Raw genomic sequence first — 7,695 nt, 5'->3', positions numbered from 1 at the left:
CCCCGCGCACCGGCCCCGGGCGGGCACCTGGCGGGCGCTGCGGATACGGCAGGGGGAGGAGACGCCGCGCGGGGCGGGCGCCGCGGGGCCGCGCTCGGCGTTCCTGAGGCGCCGCCGAACTTTTCTCCGAGAAGTCTCACGTTTGGGGGCCGGAGGAGCGGGGCGGGGAGGGGAGAGCGGAGTTTCTGGAAGGAGCCGCCGCTGCTTCACAACATGGCCTCCTCCGCCTCCTCGTCTCCGGCCGGCGCCGAGAGCACCCCTCCTGCGCAGGTGAGCGCCGCGCCGCCCCCCTACCTGTGGCTTCCTGCCCGGCGGGGGCGCGCGGGGGGCCCGGGGCGGGGGTCCCGGGAGCCGGAGGGGCGGGCGCGCGCGGGGGCGCCGCCGGGAGCCCTGCTCTCCTGGGGGTGCCGGGCGGAGCCGGCGAGGCGAGCGGAGGGGACCCGGTCCCTGCGGCCGCTGGGGGTCCGGCTGCGCCCGAGAGCGCGGGACCGAAGTTGCGGCCGCGGGCAGAGGCGGGAGCTCGCAGTCCGCCCCGGCGCGCGCGCGAGCATCCCGGGGAAGGAGGGAGGGCCCGAAAGTGCGGGGCTCCCGCTGGGAAGCATTTGTCTAGAGGAAAAGCGCGGCCCGGGGCTCGGGACGCCCTCGCCTCGGTCTCCCGTCTTTGGGCTTCTGTGTTCTCGGCTCGCCCCTCCGACTCCGTGCCAGGCTGAACCCGTCCTCAGGACACGAGCGAAGTCGGCTGCCCACGTTGGCGGGGAGGAAGGAAATCACCTGGTTCTGAAAGTTACCTTCAGAGTTAGGCTGTTTTTTTTTTCGCCTCCCTTTCTTTTCTGAAGGTGAGTCGAGATACTTCATTTAACCCAGTGAGACTACAAAATCTACTTTAAAGATGGGGACGTAGAAAAAGTGCAGGCCAGTGCGGATAGGGACTGCAGTGCTAAGCGGTGGCTTGAGGTGCGTTTACCTCCTCCCCTGATCTTTGAGAGCCTTGCCTTGGCGCGCAAGTAAAACACCCTCGAAGTGAAAAGTGGGTGCGTGATGTGCAAAACGCAGCTTCAAGATAGGTCTCCTTCCTCCCACCCCACACCCCTGAGCAGATTGCCACCTTTAAGCCCAGAGGCGTTTAGTAGCAGTTTTGCAGCTGCCACTGTGTGTGTGTGTGTGTAATAGAGGGTAATTGGTGTAAAACGCGCGCGTATGTTTGCATGTGCATAGAAGGCCTACGGAAGGAGGACTTAGTAGTTGTCCTTGGGAGGGGAGCTGGGGGACGCGTGGGAGGGAGACTCAGTTTCACATACCTTTTGGGACTTTTTTTTTCTTTTTTTAAACCGTGTGCATACATTACCTATTTTAGGAAAAAAGAGAAATATTACCGTTCCAAAAACCGAGGCACGTTTGCATAGCCTTGAAAGCAGTAGTTTACCTAGTTTCAAGTTACGTGGAATTGCCCTTGAAACACACAAATCTCCTAGCCCCTATCATATCTTTCCTTCAGTTGTCATCTCTAAAAATCCTTAGGGAATCAAGGGAAGGTCTTCAAAAGAAGACTTTTAAGTCTTGACAGAAGCTATTGGTGGTTTTTATTGCTACCTCGATTCTGAGTTTTAATTTTGCTTTTTTGAGAGCAAGGGTGGCTTGTCTGATTTTGGAAGAGGTGGCTTTCTGGTAAAAGCACAGCCAGGAGACGTGCTAGGGTGATACCAGAACTTTTTCCGGGAGGGTAGGCCATCACAAGAAGGTTCTAGTAGGAAAACCAGAGGGAGACAGTCTCAGAGTGGACATGGATTGCTGGCAGAGCAGTTTAGGCATCTTTCTAATCTGCTGACCTGGGCTCGAATGGATGCATCTTTAAGGAAGCAAATTTTCAATATTGAAAGTGAATGTAAAGTTAAAACCACAGCTCTGAAACAAAAGCGGGCTGAAATCGAGCAATCCACTGAATATCTTCAATCCAGCTACTCATATCTAGAGGGCTGACTTCTCTTAGTTCTCAAATCCGTGGAGGATGAATAAGTGAGTTGTGAATCTGGACGGTAGTTAGATGGTTATTTATGATGAACCGTTTATGCCAGTTCTTGCTGTTCTTTTTGATAAAGCATAAATAAATATCAGTTTCATAATCTGCACAGTGATGTGTGAGGCTCCATAGCAGGAAATGTGGCTCAGGGTCCTTCAGACAATATAAAGACCAATGGTGTGTTTTGGAATCCAAAGAGACACTGTGGATTTGTTTGCATTTTTGTGGCAGTGGTTACATTAGGGCTGTCGTTTTCCTTTATTCAGTACTTCAGTTTTTCCCCCTTTTACAGTGTTAATGCATTGAGCAAGTGAGTCTGCCTAATTCTAGAATAATAATTTGGTAATTGAAAATAATATAATTGTTCTGGACTCTCAGTGGTTGTTCTTAGGTTAATTTCCACGTAATAACATCTATATTTAAAAGTTATCCATTATTTTATGCACAAAATGTTTGTATATTTTTATAGAATGTGTTACTGTGGTTATAGGAAATCATTATAATCCACGTTGGTGGTCATGTGAAATTCTAGCTTATAAAAATGGCATTTTTACTTTTTTGAATAAATACCTGAAATTGGTGAGACCAGGTACCTGACGCCTTTACTTAAGAATGGTTCTGAGTCAATGAATTGTAAGTGGAATGTTTAGCCTTGCTACAATGTCTCCAAACTTATTAAAGTCTACCCTTCTGAAAAGATCAAGGTTATTCATGATGTAATCAGATCTGAAGTAACCTTTCCGTGTCTGTATTGACTGGGTTGTTGTTCACATAAATCTACCCTTGGATCTTGCAAATGTAAATGCCAGTGAGATGTTGGGTTAATGTTAAGGTACCTGGAACAGTAGGGCCATTTAATTGCGATTTTTCATTTTCATCCCATGTCAATATGTGAAAACAGCTTAAAAAATTTTTAATTGACTTCTATATATGATATAATTTTAAAAGTTATTTTGATATTGTGTGCTTTCTATTAGCCATGGTTTTAAGTACTAGAGGCACAGCTGTGGTTATAGATTGAACGTTCTATCAAAGTTAGGTGCAGTATCTGTTTGAGTATCTTTTTCCTGATTGGACCCTAAAGGATGTGATAAATCTTCAAAATCTATACTCATGGTTGCATTACACCTTGGACACTTGTCCCTTTGTGTTTGATACAGAGGGCAAACTGTATCTTCCAATGGATTTGTCTGTTCCAAAGGACATAGGTTTTTCCTGGAACCAATCAGGCTCCTGTTTGACCATGGGAGTGAGATCAACAACACCAAAATAGAACCAATTCTTTGATGTTTTATGGAAATTACTCCTGAATTTCCTCTCTTGGGATGGTCCTGTATGGATTAACTAGTAAGTGTCTTATGTTGGGTGAGAAGAAAGCAAACACACGTAACATGAAAGTTATGTTTGTTCAGAACTGAGTAGAAGTGGTATTTTTCTTAGAAGAAACTGTCTTTAGTACTTGACAATTTATATTAATAAATAAGGATTAAGTGAACTAGTGTTTAGAGTTAGAGCTTTAAAATACAAAATAAGTTATTTTGGTATTTCTTTCATCATGTGATGCTTAGTTGCTGCCATTTTTCAGATAATATTAAGAAAAGGGAAATGTTGAAAAATTGGCCTGAACATACATTTTGTTTTCTGGGCAGGGCATGAATATTTGGATCTGGTCTGGTAGAGGAAAGGGGCAGAATGAAAGTTAACTTAGATGCCAGTGTAGGCTAAAGAACTGTGTGTGGCTGATTTGGCAGGCTGTTTCCCAAAGTGTTTTAAAGGTAACTATGGTGATTGATTAGTAGCTATTTTGTCCCTCCAGCATGGAACTGCATTTCTGTCCTGTGTAGCTCCTCTGGGTAATGCCATGACTTAATGCCAAGGATCTGCTTACAGGTGTGGGGCTTCTCTTGTCCCTCTTTTTTTCACATCATGACATTTTATACGGAATCTGGCAAAAAGAAGCTCTGCCACTGCAGCTTTGCCCTTTAGCATCAAACACAGGGCTGGACACACAGTAGGCCTTCAGTTCATGTTTGATGAACGGATAAATATTGAGAAGGATCTGGCATTCAGATTTAGGAGGAGCATTAATCATATGAACAATACTTTGCACTCCTATCATGTGAAAGGCACTCCCAGGTTCACAGTGTCTTGGTTTTTACTGTCAAGAAGTTCATAATCCAGGTGACTTTGAGTTTACCTAGGACAAGACTCACAGAGAGCCAGCACCAGAAAATTTTCCATGTCTAGATCTTTGGTATCATTTATTCAGGTGCCTCATATTTAGTTTGGCCTTTAGTGTATAATCAAGAAGGGAAGAAAATGTAGATAAAGGTACCTAAGAATTTAAGGAGAGGTGCATCAGGAAATAGACTTATACTTCCTAATTTCCTCCCTGAAAAGTGCCACAGAATGGAAATGTGTACCAAAAGGCATGGAGAACTGTCTGAAAAAGCAGTCTAATTTATTCTTGTTTATGGCGACCTCATATTCACAGTGTAGATTGACCATAATTTATTTCCTGATTTCCCTATTAATAAATGTTTGCCTTGTTTCTAGTTTTTTGGCCCCTACAGACAGTGCTGCAAGTAAATATCCTTATATGTTAAAAAAAAAAAGTTCAGAATTTAATTGGCTAGAGAAGACATATGCATCTTTACTAATAACAGCTGTGATTTCTTGTGCCTCTCATAGTAGACGCTATGTACTTCAAAAGAAACTGTAGGGTAGAAATCATTACCCGTCTTTGTTTTATACACAAGGAAACTGAGCTTCAGGAAGGCTGTGCAAGTTATGGTTGGTAAGGGCTGAAACTGGATTGGAACCCCTGTCTGCTTGAGAAATGGACAGAGCAATGATGGTGAAATCAGGAGGCCAGGAATGGAGTCCCCATCCCCCAAGTAACAGTAGCACCAGATCCTCAGAATCTTATCATCTCCTGGGCTTCAATTTCTCCACTGGGAAAAGGAGAGAGTTGGAATAAACTATTTCTAGGGTTTATTCCAGCTAAAATAGTCTATGATTAAAAAAAAATTAGACTCTAAAAGAGAGGTAGAGATAATTAGTAATAAAGTGATACAGAAGCATTTCCCCCACTCATGTTTTGGCATTCCTAATGTTAGGATACTTTTCCAAATGTTGAGAACTTTCAAGTTCATTTTGTATTGCTTATTTTAAGTGGTTTATTTTCTCCAGAAAATCTGATTTTAAAGAAATTTTGCTTTTTGCAATTCATGATGTGTTAGAGCATCAGGAATTTATTAGTTCCAAGGAGAAATAGCAAGAGGACATGTCAGTGAGTCTGGGCTGGTAATTGAACATTCACCAAAGGCAAGGGATTTGAATGGGAGTCAAAGTGGAGACACTTCACTTAGTAGGTGGAGAACGTGGGATAACTGCTTGGCCTCTTTGGGTCCTTTAGGTTTTCTTTCTTTCCTCCTCCCCTTCCCCCTCCTCTCTTTCCTCTTCCCCCTCCCCTCCTCCCCTTCTTCTTTCTTAAATTTGAGATATGATCAGTGATATGCTGGTAACCTGGCTCTCAAAGAACAAAACAAAACAAAACCCGAAAGCTCTGATTTAGAGCACTTGCCTGTTTCTGTAGGGAAAATACAACTTTTGGTGACTAATTCCAGTGTGTATTTGGGGGTCTTAGGGTTTCCCCCATATTAAGCAAGCAATGCTGTGACACCAGCAGGGTGCCCTGTCATTCAACTCAATTCTGACACTGTCTACCCAGAGATAGCATGAGATCCCACAGGTTAAGGGCCTAGTTCCACGAGTCTGCCCCCACACCCCCTGCCCAACTTCAGATGCAAGTCATGAGCCCAGCTCATCCCCTGTGCTTCTGTCCAATTGGTTATAGATTAGAGGTTCCGATGACCCCTTCTTGGGTTTGATTAATTTGCTAGAGCAGCTCACAAAAGTCAGAGAGTCACTTTACTTACTAGATTACCGGTTTATTATGAAAGGGTATGACTCAGCAATAGCCAGATGGAAGAGATGCATAGGGCAAAGTCTGTGGAAAGGGCTCGGAGCTTCCATGTCTTTTTGGAGCACATCACTGTCCCCCTGTGTCTCCCCAGGGAAGCTCCATCTCCATCCTGGAAGCTCTGCTGACCCCCTCCTTTTGGGTTTTTATGGAGGCCTCATTACATAGGCATGACTGATTAAATCCTTGGCCATTGGCGATGGATTCAATTTCCAGTCCCTATCCCCTCCCTGGAAGTTGAGGGGGTGGGTGGGGACTTTCAGTCCCAACCCTCTAAGCACGTGGTTGGCTCTACTGGCAACCAGCCTCCCTTCCTTAGGAGCTTTCCAGAAGCTCATTAACATAACAAGACACCTTTACTGCTCTCCTCACTTAGGAAATCCCAGTGGTTTTAGGAACTCTGGGCCAGGAATGGGTTGAAGACCAAACATATATTTCTTATTATAAATAACACTATAACAGAATACTTCCTTCGTGGTTGATTTCAAGCCGATGGTGGGAGGTGAACATGGAGTTGGGAAGAGATGTACAGAGTTGGCTGTCTTGAAAGCTGGTTCCAGCACACCACTTATTTTATTTTTTTTTATAAATTTATGTATTTATATTTTATTTTTGGCTGCGTTGGGTCTCCATTGCTGTGCACAGGCTTTCTCTAGGTGTGGCGAGCGGGGGCTACTCTTTGTTGTGGTGCGCGGGCTTCTCACTGCGGTGGCTTCTCTTGTTGCGGAGCGCGGGCTCTAGGCGTGCGGGCTTCAGTAGTTGTGGCATGTGGGCTCAGTAGTTGTGGCTCGCGGGCTTAGTTGCTCCGTGACATGTGGGATCTTCCCGGACCAGGACTCAAACCCGTGTCCCCTGCACTGGCAGGCAGATTCTTAACCACTGTGCCATCAGGGAATTCCAACACTGAATTTTTTTTAGTTGAATCAGTAATCTGTTATCCAAAATATATTTGGCACTTAAGCGATATCAGACAAACATGGGGAAGCCTGGGTAAACAAGAACCAGTTTTTACTCTCCAGAATGTCATAGTTTAGTAGGCTGTTTAAATGAACTTTACGTAAAGAAAGGACTCTTGTACTGGGAATGGTTGATCAGGTCTCTTTTTCCACTGGCACAAAATAAATACTAAGTAGATCCCGAGATATCTGGATTAGAAATAAGAGAATTGGATGGACCTAGAGATTGTCATACTGAATGAAGTAAGTCAGACAGAGAAAGACAAATATCATATGATATTGCTTATATGTGGACTCTAAAACAAGGGTACAAATGAACTTATTTACAAAACAGAAATAGAGTCACAGATATAGAAAACAAACTTATGGTTACCAGGGGGGAATAGGTAGGGGGGAGGGATAAATTGGGAGATTGGGATTGACACATACACAGTACTATATATAAAATAGATAACTAATAAGAACCTGCTTTATAGCACAGGGAACTCCACTCAGTACTCTGTAATGATCTACGTGGGACAAGAATCTAAAAGAGAGTGGATATATGTACATGTATAACTGATTCACTTTGCTGCACAGCAGAAACTAACACAACATTGTAAAGCAGCTGTACTCCAATAAAAATTAATTTAAAAAAATGAGTGGGGCTTCCCTGGTGGCGCAGTGGTTGAGAGTCCGCCTGCCGATGCAGGGGACGCGGGTTCGTGCCCTGGTCCGGGAAGATCCCACGTGCCCGC

The 7,695-nt window shown here is 44.6% G+C and overlaps 1 long non-coding RNA gene across 1 annotated transcript in view; it reads left to right on the top strand.

The window, feature by feature from the left end:
- Window positions 1–246: 246 nt before the first annotated feature.
- The window catches only part of LOC129391646 (uncharacterized), a 63,977-nt gene continuing 56,528 nt past the window's right edge, over window positions 247–7,695 (top strand). The window contains exon 1 of the long non-coding RNA XR_008616193.1: window positions 247–270. This is a non-coding gene — a long non-coding RNA (uncharacterized lncRNA). The remainder of the gene's footprint in view (window positions 271–7,695) is intronic.

This window comes from Physeter macrocephalus, chromosome 20 (assembly GCF_002837175.3).
Source record: "Physeter macrocephalus isolate SW-GA chromosome 20, ASM283717v5, whole genome shotgun sequence".
Lineage (NCBI taxonomy): Eukaryota > Metazoa > Chordata > Mammalia > Artiodactyla > Physeteridae > Physeter > Physeter macrocephalus.
The sequence above is the reverse complement of the archived record's forward strand: the minus strand, read 5'-3'. Positions and strand labels throughout refer to the sequence as shown.